Here is an 18796-nt window from a genome sequence, read left to right as displayed (position 1 = left end):
ATTATTTATTTCATTGAAAAGGAATTCCAAAGCAAAGGACAGCAACAACAGAAGTGGAGGAATTTTGAGGAATTGGCTCGAGTGTTGGGAGACAAGCCATGGTATTGGTGCCTGGGGACGGCGAGGTATTGGATACGGCAAGTTTGGTGGATGAGGACAGCAGGGCTCTCAAGTCTTGAAGACAGGCATGCGTGACATCTCCGTGACACCGCTAGCAACCCCCCTAAAAAAAAAAAAGATGAAATAATTAATAATGGGGGAGTTGTTGTGTTTGGTAAGGATCACTGACCGCAGTTTAACTAAATACAAAGTATTTGTTTAATTTCCATTTATTAATTTGTGTGTGTGTGTGTGTGTGTGTTTGGTGTGTGTGTTTGGTGTGTGTGTGTGTGTGTGTGTGTGTGTGTGTGTGTGTGTGTGTGTGTGTGTGTGAGAGAGAGAGAGAGAGAGAGAGAGAGAGAGAGAGAGAGAGAGAGAGAGAGAGAGAGAGAGAGAGATTATGATTGGTGTTGATTATTGTAAGTGTTTGCCTTTTTGGACTCCTTTATCATTTGTATTGTTGGCTCCCATTTAAAACAGTTCGGCTCAAGCCCAGCCATTTTTAGGGTCATGATTGAGGACAATGTCCCATCCAGAGGCAAGCTGTTTCGTGTTGAACATCATTTGAACAGCATTTCAGTGGCACCAAAGCCAGGCATGTATATATTTTTCATTAAAATAAAACAAAGTTTTGAATATCCATAGTCTTCGGTTTGATGGAGCTGTAAGACTTGTTTCTTTGTTAACACAACAAGTATTCCTATTTTGCTGTTGCACTTTTATTGATGGTTCAAAACTTTACTGCATATGAGGTGAATTATTCATAGTTGCTTTATATAGTGACACTTATGGATATTTTTGTTCAAACAAAACAAAGTTTTGAATATCCATTGTCTTTGGGTTGTTACTGACAAACACATGTATCTAGAAGTTAATAACAAATACAAATGTTCAGAAATCACTGATAGACTAGTAAGTAATGCTGCATCTTCTGTAGCAAAAGGAAATTCAGCAAATGAAAATTAGGTATTTTCTACTGTTGTTGTCGTCCCTGCTCAGAAAAAAAACCTAGTCAAAGCCGTGCAAATGTTATGGGCGTGTGGTTGTTGTTGCTGCTGGAGAGCAGGTGCCACCTCCTGGGTTTCTTCCAGAGTTCCAGATTCACTCTTGCCCTGTAGCCAGTCGTTGTCAAAGTTTTCTCCATTATGCTCACACAAATTATGCAGAATACAGCAGGCTGTGACTCTTTTCAATTCAAGTTCAGACTGTTTGAGGAGGCACATTCACTGGCCCTTTAACCTCCCAAATGCACACTCTACTGTCATGTATGCTCTGCTAAGGCGGTAGTTGAAATGCTGCTGTTCCCCCATCAACTGCCCATGGTCAGAGTAGGGTTTCATAAGCCAAGACATGAGAGGGTATGCTGCGTCACCCAGGATTGTGATGGGCACCTCAATGCCTGCAATGTTGCAAGTATGCTGTATAAAGAGAGAAATCAATTACATGATTAATGTGACAATACTTACATATTATCAACTGCTTCCGTTTGACTATTCACTAGTAATATACACATAAACTGAACTAAGCTTCTCTTGGTGTAAAACAGACTAGGCTGCTGTTATATACATCCTTTTGCTCGCTTTTCTGTTATTCATGAATGTTTAGGCCAGGTCAGAGATCGTAGAATTGCCTGCTCATCCAACACTGATAATGGTGAAACTGTTGTAGATTGGAAATGAGCCATGTAATGACTTAAAAATAATTTAGACGGCGTATAAAGTTTAAACTTAATAGGGAAAAACTGCACACAATACCCTACCTGCCTAAACGGGTTTATGTCAGAGTGTGGAATTTTGTACATTATGGGTCAGTTTTCCAGACAGTGTTTAGGTGTATTCCCAGACTTAAATGCATGTTTGTGCTGCCTTAATTTAAAAACATCTTGCACTGGCCTATAGCATTTCAGTGGCACCATTGCTCTGTCTCTTGATGTACACCAGTATTGTTTTTGTAAGGTATGACTGTAATAACCCCTTAAATGTCCTAATATAAGTAAGGCCTTGTCCTGATTTAATTTAAACCCTTTGTGGAAAGCTGACCCTATATAGATTAGACCAAAAAATAGCAAAACAGGCATATATATATATATATATATATATATATATATATATATATATATATATATATATATATATATATATATATCAAACATTTGTTCATATGCGCAAAAAGATTTATTGGGACTTTAATACACTGTCAGAAAGAAGGTTTGCACCCAACTGCAACCTTTTTATTGCTAGGGTGCTACCATTTAGTACAGTACCTTTACAGGTATACATATCATAATACAATGTTGTACCTTTTGGCATACATTACTGTACCTTAAGGATCTATTGTGTTCCTCTAACGGTACAGTTACAGTAACTGTTTTGTAACCCTACAATTTAACTGGTAAATAAAATTGTTCCTTAACAATAGGTTCTATAATATTGTACTTCAAAAGGTACAACATTTTAATGTGTTGTTCAACATTACCCATAAAGATACAAAAGGGTACTTTTGAGGGTAAGTTACCACAAAGAAAACAGGACAATTTAGTGCCTTTTTTCTGACAGTGTACAGATAATGTTTTTAATACCGTACATATTGTATATTGTATTGCCTAACCTTAACCTCACAGAAACAGTTTACAAGTTTACATGACATTACACACATTTCATACACTTAATAACGCTTTCAAAAATAAGAATGATAGGTTACTCACTGTGCCTGGAAATCCACAAGGGCTTGCAAGATTATCGAATGATGTCCTTTGCGGTTGAAATAGTCTTTGGCATAGCTTTGTGGTGCAGTTATCGGAATGTGCTACTCGTCGATGGCACCTGCACATTGAGGGAAACCCCATATTCGCTCAAAGCCATCCCTGATGTCCAGGAGCCTCTGGCCTGAGGGTAGATGTATGTGTTTCTGCATGCAGGACATGATCGCGCTGCATATACCTCCCACAAGCAAATGCATACTGAAGGCTCAGTCCAAACAGGTGTGAGATCGTGTTATATCCGCTGCCGGTAGCAAGATACCACAAAGCTATGGCAATGCGCTTATCGACAGGTATAGCCTGGCGGAGATGAGTTTCCCTGTTTATTAACCTGCTTTGAAGGCTGACACAAATGTGTCATGTGTGTAGGTGTGTATATACAGTATATGATAAAATATGCCATGATGTCATTGTTTCATAAGTGATGCAGTTCATACTAATGAAATCAGAAATTCAACAGAGTTCAACTACGTAGTGCCAGTGAAGAGAAAACAAATGTGTCATAATTTATTATTTAAGCCTTTAAAACAGGTCTAACATGTATTTAATGACTTGCAGCTCAGACTGACAAGTGAAATCACTGTTCCATCCATGGCAAATTACAAACAAACGCTGAGTCTGCAGAGCCAGGAATACCAAATCCAGGGAAACCTTCTAGCAACAGTATACTGTAAGTACTTAAACTCCACAAGTAGTAACTCTATTTAGTAACTCTATTTTAGACATGTTTAGGTCCATCATTTAGTACAAACAAGAAATATGTTCCTTTGAACCACTTTCCTGTGACATGTTAGTTAAAGTCTGAAACTTTTGGTGTGCATCTGAAAGAGTCTGAGCCTTGCTGCATATAGCATCTGATCCTTCTCATAAATTTCCATTTTAGTCATTTGCCAAATTATTCTAATTCCCACCACTTTTTTCCTCTTTGCAGAACACATATCATCATTAACCCTAATTATCATATGTTGGGCTTTTATGGCCATTTGCTGACCACAACAATGTCTGACTATTCAATTCAATTAAAATTTATTTGTGTAAATGTTTACAATTGACATTGTCTCAAAGCAGCTTTACAGAACATAAACATAGAACAAAATGTTATTATAAAGAATAATATAAAGATTAATATGATACAAAATTCAAATTCAAATTAATATTAGATATCTATTTTAATGCATCTGTGTTTATCCTCAGTGAGCAAGTGTTACCAGAGTGACATATAAATAATGTTATTAATATAATAACATACAGATGAATAAATAAAACGATTGGAAACTACTTAAAATAAGTGTAATTACAGAGATAATATTTATTTTATATAAATATATATATATCTACTTGATTATCAATGTGACCAATCGCGAGTGGTTTTTTAACCCGAGCATGAGCCAATGAGAGCGCAGAATGTAGCGGAGTGGAGAAATTGGTTTCCGGTTTTGCATGAGGTTTGCTTGTGGTATTAGAGGCAGCCCTCGTTAGCGTGCATAGATGCAGAGGACTGCGGTGTTTGCTAAAACTCCGGAAAACAGAAATAAAGAAATAACCTTTTTGATGTGCTTTATCGACGGATTGATGTTAAAGAAAAGGATTAAATCGGATGTGCTGTAGCTGCACCGTTTCTGGAAATTTCAATAAGTTAACGAGCTCCTTGGTAAGTCAATTTGCCTTGATAATTATATATATATGTATGTATAAAAAAGTGAAATACTGTATTTGGTACATAACAGCTGATTGTGTGCGCAAGTATTTCATGAGAAATTGTTAGCCATATAATAATTAATATGCTATGTTGGAAAAAATTGTCACAGACATTGCATATACAGAAAATATTCTTTATTTGGAAAGACACATGTACATACTCAGAATACTCAAGTTCTGTGAAGTTGAGTGATGAATAGGGATAACTTTATTGAATGTTGTTACAGTAAGATATTCATGATGTTTTCATGACCTTGTTTATTCAAGGTCAGGTTTTTGTTTTTTTGTTTTGTTTTTGTTTTCTTGTTCTGATGTTCGAAGGCATGTGTTCTGGATTCGTCCCGGCCTTCCAGTGGTTTTGAGGAGGGTTTGGACTGGCGAGCCTCCCTTGAGTTGTTCTTGGACTTTCTGTGGAAACACCAGTTTTTTTTCTATACTCTGCGAATGGTAGGAAATCAAATAATTTCTTTTTCCTCGTTCGGATGAAGACATATTTTTTCCCCTCATCGACAGTGAAAAGACATTTGTTTAGAGATCAAAGGACATTTTATTTCATTGAGAAGTGTCAGTTTTTTTTGTGTGTTGATAAGTGAGATGTATTGGGGGTTTTTTTTTTATGCTTGAATATTTATTTTTTGTTATTGAAAGTTATTGAACAAAGAACTTACTTTGTTGAAGATCAATGGGAAAATTTCCCAAAACCTGTTAAAACACAAGTAATAACAAAATTCAAAAATAATTTCATTTGTGAGATTATATATTTTTTTTGTTTTAATTATTTCACATTGCTTCAATTTAACCTCTTGGACATTGTTAAATAAACACATTGTATGTTCAATCCACCTGTTTCTCAAGTCCGTTCACTGTTGTTGTTGCATCTTTCTCCGTAGCGTACCTTTTCTTCTGAAACGCTGGTCCATAGATTGGCATATAATGCGTAAATTATTTATACAATCTATAAGTTATTAGCCAGAGAGAAAGTGTTACACAAGTCTAGGGTGGCTCAGGCAGCAGTGGCAAGGAAAAACTCCCTTGATATTAGCAAGCACTAGATTGGCAAAAAACACAAAGTGGTCAAATGTGGGTTAAGCTCCTTGCTCAAGGGCCCAGCTGGGGCAGATTGGCATACCTGGGATTTAAACATCCAACCTTCCATGCCCTGTTATGAGATGTCACCTTGTCCAGGGTTTTCCCTACTTTGTGTCATGTCTCAGGGCCTCTGAGATACTGTAGGCTCAAGGCTCCACATGACCCTGTGTATGATAAGCTGTATAGAAAATGAAAAGATGGATAGATGGATAACACAATGCTTTGAACTGGAAATACAGCTAATGATTTTTATTTTTTCCAGACTTTCCCAGTTACTTTCCCAGACTCCCTAACCATTAGAAGGAATATTTCTGTTAATAACTACTAATTTAGTGGATTCAAAGCAATTGTGGTGAATACTTGTGCTCCATCACCGTTCCTTTAACTACTCTGGGTGAGTTTCTTTAACTACACTTGAGATGATGGTCTGGCTTGTATCAAATGCAGCAGAGAGCTGGTGAGACCTAAATTAAGCAGATATGCTCTGAAAGGCATGTGTATGGTATGTGTACAGGTCTAGATAATATAAAAATGTTGAGCAGCAGGCCATGCCTTACAACTTGTTCAAGTTTGACACAAGTTCAGTAGAGAATAATTATGCTAGCTGAAGGATACAGTATGTATTATTTATCTCCTCCACTCATTGTACACAAACTCAGCGGGACGTCATTGGCATAGCTTTCTTATTACCAATATGCTGATGATACTCACTTGTCCCTGTCAGGAGATATTACATTTACATTTCAGGAGTTTTTCAGATGGCCTTATCCAACATGAGTTACAGAAATACTTTGAAGACTCTATCAATAAATACATCCTGATACAGGTTTAGTATGTTATAGACCAAGAATTTCATCGTTCAAACGACTACAGTTTTCCTCTTTTGAATCAAACCTTTGTATGGTTGGTTTGGGTAGATATCACTACAGCACTTACACCCAAGTGTGGACCAAGACATCTGATCAGTAACCAACACAACTGCAGGAAGCAAGTACATAAGTAATTATGTCTGAAAGATTTTAATAATTGAACGTTTAATTTTGCATGTGATGGCTCACACGCTGAAAGAAAGTTTAGAAGATGTGAAGAGTATGAAGATTCAGACAATTCTACTGAGAATTAACTTAATTTTCCAGATAGAAACCTTCAAATGAAAATGAAGATATTGAGTATACTACTAATACATGCATAGAAACAAACATCTTCAGAATCATATTAGCTTAATGTTCAGTTAATTTTATGCATTTGACTTCTTAACTTGACTTGACTTCATTTGTCTCCATGCATGTGTAGCAACAACTGATGGCATGTATTTTCTAAAACCTGGTGCTATTAGTCATGATTTCTCACTTCCAAGGAAGAGAGGCACTGGCACTGGGACCCGCTATCACCCAGTGTTCCCATACATTCTTCAATCACTTTGTCATTTCTGAAAGCACAACAGAAACAAGCAAGTCAAAGTGAAACTCACCATAACAATGTTTACAAAGAATCATGGGCCTTCATTTCCTTACTAACCGACTATTCCAAACTCTTTAAAAGACAATAATCATCAATAAGTAACAGAGTAACAGGATACTTTTATGCAAAAGGATATAAAGAGAAAATGCAAGAGAGAATGCAAGAGACACAGAGAGAGAGAGAGAGAGAGAGAGGGGGGGGGGGGAATAAAAGGATTTTAGTACATCACAGGGCACAATCACACACACACACACACATCCACACTTACTGGACAATTTAGCAATGACAATCAAACTACAGTGAATGTATTTAGACTGGAGGAGATCTGAAGACCCCAGAGGAAATATGTACAACCCAAACACAGGTATTGGGAACCTGGAGGTATGAGGGAAACCTGCTAATCATTATTATTATTATTATTATTATTATTATTATTATTATTATTATTATTGTTATTAGTAGTAGTAGTAGTAGTAGTAGTAGTAATGCTGCTATTCCTGTAGTTGTAGTTATTTTTTTTCTTTCCATCGCTTCACTTCTTAGCATCTTGCATGCTAATGCCTTTATTGTCACTAGATAAAATATTCCTTCTTCTATTCTTAATATTACTTATTACTTAATAGCAATATTACTTTTTCAAAATCCTAAACTGTCTCTGAGCTTTAAAAATTCCATTTGGACTATGCTCTCACTAAGTGATAGCTCATTGTCTCACAGTTCGATCACATGAGTCACATACACTTTGATTTACTAATAGCTTTGTCACCGTGACCTGATTTTCCACACACACGTTTTAAAAAGGACATAATTTCCATATATATGAATATCAGTCACATGCCATGTCTCATACAAAGAGTACGGATGACTCCCATAATTCTCAGATGTGCTACTGAAACTAGATAGAATGTGTTCCTGTAGAGGTCAGGTGATGTAGTGGAATGTGGTCCACCTTTAGAGAGTACTCATCACTGTGTGTGTGTGTGTGTGTGTGTGTGTCTGACTTGACTTGCCTTGACTTGTGTGTGTGTGTGTGTGTGTGTGTGTGTGTGTGTGTGTGTGTGTGTAAAGGTAATTTTCAAAACATTACTTAAAATTAATATAAATTAGTAAATTAAAAAAGAGACAGAAAGAAATAATTCAATTCAAATAGTTAGACTATCTATATTTATCTCTTAACCCTTTTTCACAGTACACTGGCGTTCAATCCACCAGTGAAATTGAAATCAAACTATTTCTATCAGTATATACAAATAAATGAATTAATTTTGCCTGGTTTAAAAGTCTAATACGAAATGAGTCAGGACGCTTTTGGCTTTCAGTGTGAGACATGGGTTTTTCCCTCTGTGGTTGCAGATAAACGTTCACATTTTAGATGCTTATTTGAACAAGAACTTGAGGCATCTCAAAGAGCAGAAATAGGTTTAATATCAACATTTACAAAAGTGCTTTAATACCGGCATACAAAAGTGCTTTAAAGTTCTAGAATCATGTTTTTGGAACTTAGCAAGCATATGTAATAATATTTGTGTGATATTTCTGCACTAACAGGACAACACTCAAATATCTTCTTTTTCTTCAATTCAATTTCTTTCTTCGATTCTTCAATTTTCTTTCTTTTTTTGAACACAAAACTTATATATATTTCTTCTATTTGTTCAGTTAGTGTTCTTATCACTGCACTCATATTCTTATGATTAAATATAATACCAAATGTTAACATTTCGGATAATATGCTACTGTGTCTTGCTAAGGTATGAAAAATAAACTTGGTCTGGTGAAAAAAGTTTCAAACACTGTTTTTAAAAAGTACTACTTTGGATATGAGGAAGAAGACACAGGCAGTGCAAACTGGGAACTTTCCAGAAGGGTCTTTGTTAAAGTTCACAATCATTTCCCCCTACTTCAGCAAAATTAACCACCATCATTTCAGTTTAATTTTTTAATAATTATGATGATGATATTGATGATGGGACTCTACCTGGGGTTTCACTGTTCATTTTCATTTTAAGAGAAAAAAGGTCTTGGCCGATGAGCCTTTTTGTGATTTATGCTGAAATAACACCATAAAGAACCTTGAAACCTAAAACTTTCCCTTAATAAGGCTTTTAACTAAAACTGAACTAAAGCTAGAGCAGTTCACATTATCCCCCTTGTGAGCTTCCGATGTTCTCTGTGTTCTTGGCTGTGTGTGAGAGTGTGTGAATGGTGCATTGTAATGGACTGGTATCCCACTGAGTGTATTCGTGCCTCACACGCTGTTCCCAGAATAGGTTCCAGATCCACAAGAACCCTGACCACTATAAATAACAAATCATCATCATCATCATCATCAATAATATCATCATCATCATCATTATTAAAAAATAAACTGAATGGTGAATTGGTCAGCTTCAAATTCGATTAATCCTAGTTCTCATTTTCAGATAGTTCAGTTATATAATGCAATTATTTACTCAGGCAATATCATTACATAGCACATGACTGAATCCTTGCTACAACAAAACACACCCACACACCATGTTAATCTTTAGATCAACAAATCCCTAGTTTTAAACTTCTACTCACTCACCTTCAAAAGAATGCAGATGTCGCATAAAAAAAAAATCACATGACCCTTAATGTAGTTAATTGTCATATTTCAGTGACTCAGTGTTGTGTGATTGAAACTTTACATGTCATTACCTGCCGATGAAGACCTTCAGGACTGTCTGGATCAGTTTAACAAGACCTGCAAGTGTGAGCGGTTCCTACATTAACGAACTGATAAATAACTCACTGTACCGGTGTCACTACCTGATAAATAAATGTAAGTCGACACAGCTCTATAGATTAATACAAATTAATTAAATCATTCTATTATAACAAAAGAAATGTTGCTGCTAAAATGAAGCACAAGCCGATCTGGTCTGTCATGTTACGTCAGAAGAACACCAGGAAAAGATTAAGGACAAAGGTACAGGTGCTCAGTAGTGTTAGTAATCAGGATTAAAAGGACAAAGACATTATTCAAGAATGTGTTAAAAAACATAAAGAGGTCAGGTGATTAAACAACATAAGTGTGTACTTATCGTCTGTGTGTGTATTTAGAGAGCTTTGTAGATGATTTAGTTTAGGTATGTGTAATCTGTACTGTCAGCGTGAACATACAGGCTGTTGTAGTTCTCAGAGGCCATGTTTGTAGGCCACGCTGAGCTCTGGGATGTGTAGTGGCATAATGGTGTACAGTTCACACAATGCATGAACTCATGCAGATGCGGTCATTCTCTTCTGATCTCGCTTACCAACAAGGTGTTTCAGCCTGCAAACCTTAAGAAAAGGGGATGTTTTGGTTTTTCCACACCATTCTGTGTAAACTGTAGAGAATGCTGTGCGTGAAAATCCCAGGAGATTTTTGAAATACTCAAATCTGCTTTCTGACACAAACAACCAATCTTCTGATGCATGATTTGAACATTGAAAAATGCATCTGACCATTTAATTGCATGATTTGATGCTTTGACCTGCCGTCACGTGATTGGCTGATGAATTAGTCAAATATGCGCATGTATAGGAATAGAAGTGTCTTCAAAATAAATTCCACTTTGGATGTTTAGCATTTACCCTGATTTATGACATGTTTCTGGAGCCCTGTGACTCATGGAGCGCTGTGTCTCATTAGGTACTTTTATCAGGTACCAGAAAGCAATAATATCTGTCCAGACAAAACAACACAGACTTGGAAGTACAGACTTGCTAGAAATCCCCAGCTTGGGCCAGTCAGGCTAAATATTTGACCTAGTTTTACATCACAATGGTTTCTTTATAAGACTGTCATTTGATTTTAAAGAAAGACAGCCTAGTCACTTCTAAATCATCTGGCTGTCTCATGCATCACATACTAGTTTCTGTTCATGTAAACAGATTTCAAAATCAGTCACAGGAATTACCCACATTATGCACTGTAGTATAAATGTAGTGCCAGTCAATAGTACAGTTGAATTGATCTGAAATCAGTCAGCAATATAAAACAATATTGATTGTAACAAGTGTGTGGATGTAATTGTGCTCAAAAAATACATGCTGTTTTACGAGGTCAGCTTGGGATGCAGCCTGTAACTTACATTTACATTTCCAGCATTTGGCAGACACCCTTATCCAGAGTGACTTACATTATTTCATGTTTATACAACTGAGCAATTGAGCGTTAAGGGCCTTGCTCAGGGGCCCAACAATGGCAGCTTGGTGGATGTAGGATCGAACTCACAACCTTCCTGATTGGTAGCCCAACACCTTAACCACTATTCTACCACATGCCCTGTAAACTTGTGAAGGCCTTTACAGTGGATCCAGAGTCTATTCCAGGAGTTGAATACTGTGTGACGTGGGATTACACCCTGAGTGGGATTTCAGTCCATTGCAGAACTTCTGTACTGGTAATATAAGACACTGATATTGTGCCTTAAAAAAGTGAACAAAAGATGACATGATGTAGTTACAAGATAATATATTACATCAATGAGATCATATATAAATATATCATCTTCATATATCATATATCATATTATATATAAATATATATAATATATATTTGTTTATTATTATATTTATACTTATTTAATTTTAATTATTCTGATATTATTTTTATAATAATGTATTTCCATGTATATGTATTTATGTACGCCCCAAGATAAAATTTATTTACATTGAAGACACAATATAATATATATTCATGGCAAGATATAATATATTAATATAAAAAAAATAATAATAATTATATGCACATATGTTCAGGACATCAGATAATACAATAAGATACTATATTAAATCCACAATATAATATATTGAGGACAAAAAAAAAAAATTATATTCAGGACATCAGATAATAATTGTTGCTATATAATAAGGTACTATATTGAATCCATATATTAATATATAGAAGTTACAATATATTATATTGAATCCATGGCATAATATCTGGAGGACATGAGATAATATATTCAGGCCAGGAGATGACCACAAATACAATATTAAGGACATCAGTGTAATGCATTGTGGCAACAAGGTGCTACACTTAATTCACAAATAAATAAAGATAATAATATATTGAGGCAGTGAGATAGTATAATACGTTCATGATTATAGAAGTATCTCATAACCAGAAATGACACCTTGGGAGTCATCCTTGGGAATCATATTTAATCTGTGACCTTCAGATATAATGTAATTATAAGTTATGAAAAACTTTTTGTATTATATTTCAAAACTGCTTTGAGTCACTGAACATTTTTAAAAGTGCTATATAAATATAATAGAATAGAAAATAATAGAATAGAATAGAATGGAAGTTCCTGTGGTTGGATCCATGAAACCTTCCAGTGACTCCAGGATGGAATCATCTTCATGCATATGTTCTTGTAGTCAGAATTGTCTAAGGGGGTTTTTACAAGACATATTTCCCCAGGACACATTTATGTGGCCTAATGTAAATGGAACAGTTTTAACAAATCAGATAGATATCGGATCAGAGAAAACACATGAAGTGACCGGGAGTAAAAAGGCCCTAATTCTTTTGGTATCTGTGACTTGCTCATTTGCCACAAAATTTTAACATTAAACTGTGTAGTTTTGAAACATTGGAAATGTGCCTCATTTGCCTGAATTTACCTGTTATACATTTATGGAATTTCTGCTCATGTTGTTCAGCAGAGTTTCTTTAATTTCACAACTCTGTGGCATTCAGTGAGATGACATATTATACTTAGTCACGTTAGTGATAAAAAACATTGCAAGTTACACTGAAGTTCACAGCAAAGTGTTCAAAGTGTCTACTGGGAACACTGAATACACCTCAAACGAGCCACCAGTCCACTAAAGAACTCGCGCATTGGTAGTGTAGAACACTGATCATTTGCCAAATGATCCCTACAATATGTGATATCAATATCAGCATTTAAAATATGGAAAAGCCCATGCTGGTGGAGGTCAATGTCTAGAGCAGCCATGCTACAGCTGTGTAGTATTGTGGTGCATTCAGTAAAATGTCATTAATAATGACCATGAATTAATATTCAAAGAAGAAAAGAGAATATGTTTAGAATAAAGATAATGCAGTATGGCCACAAGATATAATATATTAAGGGTGTAAGTTAATACACCTCCCCACCCCCACAAACATTCTTCAGAAATGACATTTGGGCTATGATTTAGAATACTGAGGCCATCTAATATTCAATGTGGGAACATCATAATATTTTATAGTGTACATGGTCTTAAGTTAATAATCCCATGGGAAAGAAGTGATGAAACTTTCACTCTTGCATTCTCTGATCGTTACCCGTAATGCTTTAATGCACCCTCTCTCTCTCTCTCTCTCTCTCTCTCTCTCTCTCTCTCTCTCTCTCTCTCTCTCTCTCTCTCTCTCTCTCTCTCTCTCTCTCTCTCTCTCTCTCTCTCTCTCCCTACTTCCCTCACTCTCACTTTCTTCATGATCCTTTAATAAGACTATTCACATACAGAATGAGACTTGACCCTGGATCATACAAATATGTGAAATCCTCCCTGAACCTCCCTGAAGCTGCTCGGATGTTATGCTTTAATCTGAAAAACCTCCCGTTGATATGACTCAGCTTCCAGATAAGTTGCTTACAATAATAATAATACTACTAATAATATGAACAATAATTATGGTTTCCATGTCACAAGATCAGTGAGTTCAGGATGTCTTTAAGCATCATTCCAAGATTAACGTAATATAATCCCATCTCCTGTGTGATCTCACTCTAAGGCCCAATTGTCCAAGCTCCTACAGCAAACATTTACTTCAAGTTATTGTTGCTAAACCTGGTTCTATGTGTTACTGTATTTCAGGATGTACTTATGAACAGCTGGACAAATCCACAGCTCAGAGAGGATCTGCTCACAGAGAAAATCTCAGCTTTAGCCAAGAGGAAAATCCTATTTGGAGTTTGGTAGAACAATTCATGATGTACTTTGTGTTGTATGTAGAAAAAGTGTCTCTGATCTGATCTGATGAGTTGAAAACTAAACATTCAGCTTTTGCACAATGCAAATTTATTTTTCCAAGAATCATTACCCTTGAATCATTTTTCAAAGGCATTACCCTTGGCCTTTTGACTGCTTCCCAAAAAAACTTTAACTTTTTACCCAGTCCCAACCACTGACATCTGGTCCTTATTTTGTGGCACTTTTTTTTTTTAAATAATAAAAGGTAATATAATAACCAAACACTCATAATTTTCCAGAAAGTAGATCTCTGGACTACTGTCTAGAGACAAATGTCTACACTAAAACTTTAATTGCCTACAATTTGACTCAATTTCTAGTTATCTCTATTTCTAGTTATCACTCATCTAATCTAGTCTAATCTAATCTAATCTAATCTAATCAGCACTAAGTACTACAGAGTAGAGCAGGACAAGTTTACCAGACTCAAATAAGACAGCATTAATTACTATTTGTCTATCAATGTCCTACACTGTCATATCAAATCAAAGGGTTACCGTAACAACCTAAAGGAGTGTACATCTAGAACCTGTGTGTGAACAGAACAAGCAGGGTTTTAAGAGTTCCACCTCGGGTGGGGTGAAGCACAAGGAAGTATAACTAAACGTGAGTAGTTTACCTACACACGGACAACATGGGAATTTTACTGTGGGTTTTACCAAGACTTCACTGTAATCTTCCATAACGTTTCATTTTCACTGAAATGACACACTCAAACACACACACACAAACACACATACACACACACACACACACACACACACACACACACACACACACACACACCTCTCTTTTATTACAGGCAGTGCAGCACTGCAAAAAAATAAAATATCGCAAAAAGGAGGAAAGGGCCTCAAAAAAGTACATGTGCACTCTACATGTCTGAGTGAGTTTAGTTTTGTGTGTCAGTGTGTGTGTGTGTGTGTGTGTGTGTGTGTGTGTGTGTGTGTGTGTGTGTGTGTCTCAATAGCCAAAATATTTATTCTTTATTATATCAGACTTAAAGGAATGTTGATTGACTTTAAAAGCACAATCTGTGATCAGATAAAAACAACAATGTTGCTGTATTTAACGATCTTCGCACAACATCTGCATGGAAGTGGTTGCTAGTCACAGGAAATCTTTCAGCTTGTGTATAGTTGAAAGTAAACAAATACATTTGTTGCTAGGTTTGAATACATACAGTATATATTATTAAATTTACAAAATTGCTAAATTAATCTATTTTCATTGACTGTTGTATCTTGCATTTTGAAAGATTTTTCCACTTGCCTTATCAGATATAGACATGCTTTTCAAACTAGTATTTCTTTTTTTAAATAGGTACAATAATATATACAGTGCAGAGAAATAAGTATTTGGATGTTCCTCGAGACTCTAGGTACAGTGTTTTAGGGAACCTGGAGTCTGTAGGTACTTGGGCAACCTTGAAATTCTAGCTATAATGTGTTGGGGAACCTGGAATCTGTAGTTACAGTGTAATGGGGTTATGTATGGTGGCAAAAGAAGACAGCATTCTGAGACACAATAAAATTTGGTGGAGGTTCCATCATGCTGTGGGGCTGTGTGGCCAGTGCCGGTACTGGGAATCTGGTTAAAGTTGAGGGTTGCATGGATTCCACTAAATATCAGCGGATTCTTCAGAATAATGTTAAGGAATCAGTCACCAAGTTGAAGTTACGCCGGGGCTGGATATTTCAACAAGACAACGACCCAAAACACTGCTCAAAATCTACTCGGGCATTTATTCAAAGGAACAAGTACAATGTTCTGGAATGGCCATTTCAGTCCCCAGACCTGAATATAGTCTATAGTTACAGGGTATTTGGGAACATGAAGTTTCTAGGGACAAGGTCTTTGGAAACCTGTAATTTGTAGGTACAGTGTCTTGAGGAACAAAGTGGGACACCCTGGATAGGTACCAACTCATTGCACACACAAAAACATACACCCACACAATGAACACAGTGATGCCAGTCAACCTACAACACATCTTTGGAATGTGGCCAGAAACCTGAATAACCAGAATAATCAGGGCAAACATAAAAAATCCATACACTAGACATGAGCAGGAATTCTCTCTTATCTTATCAAGAAGGAAAAAATAATACCTGGAAACCATGAATCCATTAGAAAAACTCTAAAAAAAAATATTGGGTAACATTTTTTCCCACTCTGCAGGACAACATCAAAGTTGTAATCACCAACAGTGACTGTTACTGTACTAATATTCTTCATTTGTACTTCCTCCTATAATTTTTTTTTTTTTTCATGCTTATTCTTGTACTCATTCTCATACTTATTTCATGTACTGGATATAAAACAGTCAAACTACACTATATGGCATCAGTTGCTATGCTAATTTTTTTTGATAGAGCTAGACATTGCATGTTAGACTACACAGAATTTTCTACTGTAGTATTATGTAGTTCTTTCAATACATTATGCAGTATCCATTAAATAATTATAAATAGGCTTTCCACACAGTGGGAGGTAAGAATAAACATTTACTATCTGTTCAACAAATGATGAGTCACTTGTCTGATGTTACTCAGACGGTCAGAGAATTGTCTATTAAGGGTTTGGTAAGCGGAACATCAAAAGGTAGTTTTATTTTGACTTGAAACGAAAGCTTGTCTGATAGTTTAACAAAAGACCATTAAACATTAGCCGTGACAGATAGTACATTGTCACGCAAAGCATGCCACTGCGTGATGGAAACTACATCTTTAGTCTTAAAATCTGTTAACTGAGATAACGCGATTTTAGATGGAAAAACCCTTTCAGACATTGCACCTCAGCATGATTCAGCTGGTTCCGTCGACCCGGTCGGCTCCGCAGGTTCCGTCGACGCGGTCGGTTCCGCCGACCCGGTCGGTTCGGCCGGTTCCGCCGACCCGGTCGGTTCGGCCGGTTCCGCCGACCCGGTCGGTTCGGCCGGTTCCGCCGACCCGGTCGGTTCGGCCGGTTCCGCCGACCCGGTCGGTTCCGCAGGTTCCGCCGACCCGGTCGGTTCCGCAGGTTGTGCCGACCCAGTCGGTTCCACAGGTTTCGCCGACCCATTTGGTTCCGTCGACCCAGTCGGTTCGGCAGGTTCCGTCGACCCGGTTGGTTCCGGCGACCCGGTTGGTCCCGGCGACCCGGTCAGTTTGGCAGGTTCCGCCGACCCGGTCGGTTCCGGCGACCCGACTGGTTCCGGCGACCCGACTGGTTCCGGCGACCCGACTGGTCCAGCTGGCGGCTTAGGGATGCCAGCCGACCTCATCGGGGTATCCGCCAGTTTGGAGACCAGCCGGTTAGCACAGGCCTCAGCCGAGCTCGCCGGTACGGTAGCCATGAGACCTGGCTCGGTCACTGGTGTGCACGGGAATGGGCTGGACGGAGGCACTGTAGGGCATTCGGGCATCCGTGGCTGGTTCCGCTCTGTAGCCCACGGATCCCAAAGCTTGCTGCCCCCCCCAAAAACATTTACGGCTGGCTTCCGTCTCTACACTGCTCAAGGTTAGCGTAGACCCGTCCAGGGGCAACGCCAAGTTGACGAACTCCGAGAATGTTTTTATCTCTCTGGTAGACGGCATCAAATACCACAGGATGTCCCTTAGTCCATGCTTGAAAATGTCTTTGAGTGCCTTCTCATCGAAGTTGACCTGATTGCACAGGTCCACAAATACCTCCGTATATTCCTCGACCGGGGAGTCCTCCTGACAAAGAAAAAACAGTATTTCTGCTGGATCCATGGGGTGAGTCGTTCTGTCACGATGTGACATGGTGAGACAAAGGCAAGTGTGGATCCAAATGCAGTTTCACTTATTTAATAAACAAAACAGAAACAGGCAGGCAAAACAGGTCATAACACTGAACAGGAACAGGAACAGGAACAGGCAAGCAAAAACACCAAACACCAACAACGACTCACAACAGGGGAATGAACAGTGTATATATAGTAAACAGGGACCAATCACAAAGCACAGACAATCAGAGACAAAGACAAAACACCTGGGGAAGAGATGGAATGCAATTAGTGTCCATGGTAAGGAATGAGTGGCGGAGCAAACAATTAACATCAGGGAAAGACGGCAGATAGAAACAAGGGGAAACACAGACAGACTCGTTACACCCATAATGTTCAAAAAGAAGATCAGAACACGGCAACATCATATATACTGTCAACGAGGGACAAGCCATGGCTAATGAAAAAATTCATTGATGCCAACAAAGGTACAGGGATGTCAAGCTCTTTAAGGGGCAACATATTATAGTAGCACAAAAGGGTGTCAGTGTGGTAAACATTTAGAGATATGTATATTTAATACATTATTAAATGTATATTGAATTACATGTCCTTATAGGAAGGGGGGTTTTCACTACCTGGTCAATCGAACAAGGTGCAAGGAGTACAGAGGGAGAAATGCCAGTCAAGAACCTACTCTAAGTCTCAGAGTACATTTCTGTATGAATTTGAATGGAAAAAAAAACAAAAATGGTGGTAAGCAAAATACTTGTTTGGTTTTTTTGGTTTTTTAATATGCTTCAGTTTTCAGCATCAAAACCTGTCTTACTACATGCATAATTGTATACATTCTCAGCTGAGGGTGGTTTAAGACAAGTATCTAAAATGAGATTGCTTGCAGTCCCCTACATGTTATTGTGAAACCTGTTGTAACTTCTATAAAAGCCCCTGACAGGCCT

General features: G+C 37.5%; 1 long non-coding RNA gene across 1 annotated transcript; it reads left to right on the top strand.

Annotated features, from left to right (window-relative positions):
* The first annotated feature begins 2258 nt into the window (after nucleotides 1–2258).
* Nucleotides 2259–5397, top strand: LOC113658025. Its single transcript, XR_003444303.2, has 2 exons — nucleotides 2259–4508; nucleotides 4823–5397. It is a non-coding gene; the product is annotated as an uncharacterized LOC113658025 (long non-coding RNA).
* The last annotated feature ends 13399 nt before the right edge of the window (nucleotides 5398–18796 follow it).

This window comes from Tachysurus fulvidraco, chromosome 10 (genome assembly GCF_022655615.1).
Source record: "Tachysurus fulvidraco isolate hzauxx_2018 chromosome 10, HZAU_PFXX_2.0, whole genome shotgun sequence".
Taxonomy (NCBI): Eukaryota; Metazoa; Chordata; class Actinopteri; order Siluriformes; family Bagridae; genus Tachysurus; species Tachysurus fulvidraco.
The sequence above is the reverse complement of the archived record's forward strand: the minus strand, read 5'-3'. Positions and strand labels throughout refer to the sequence as shown.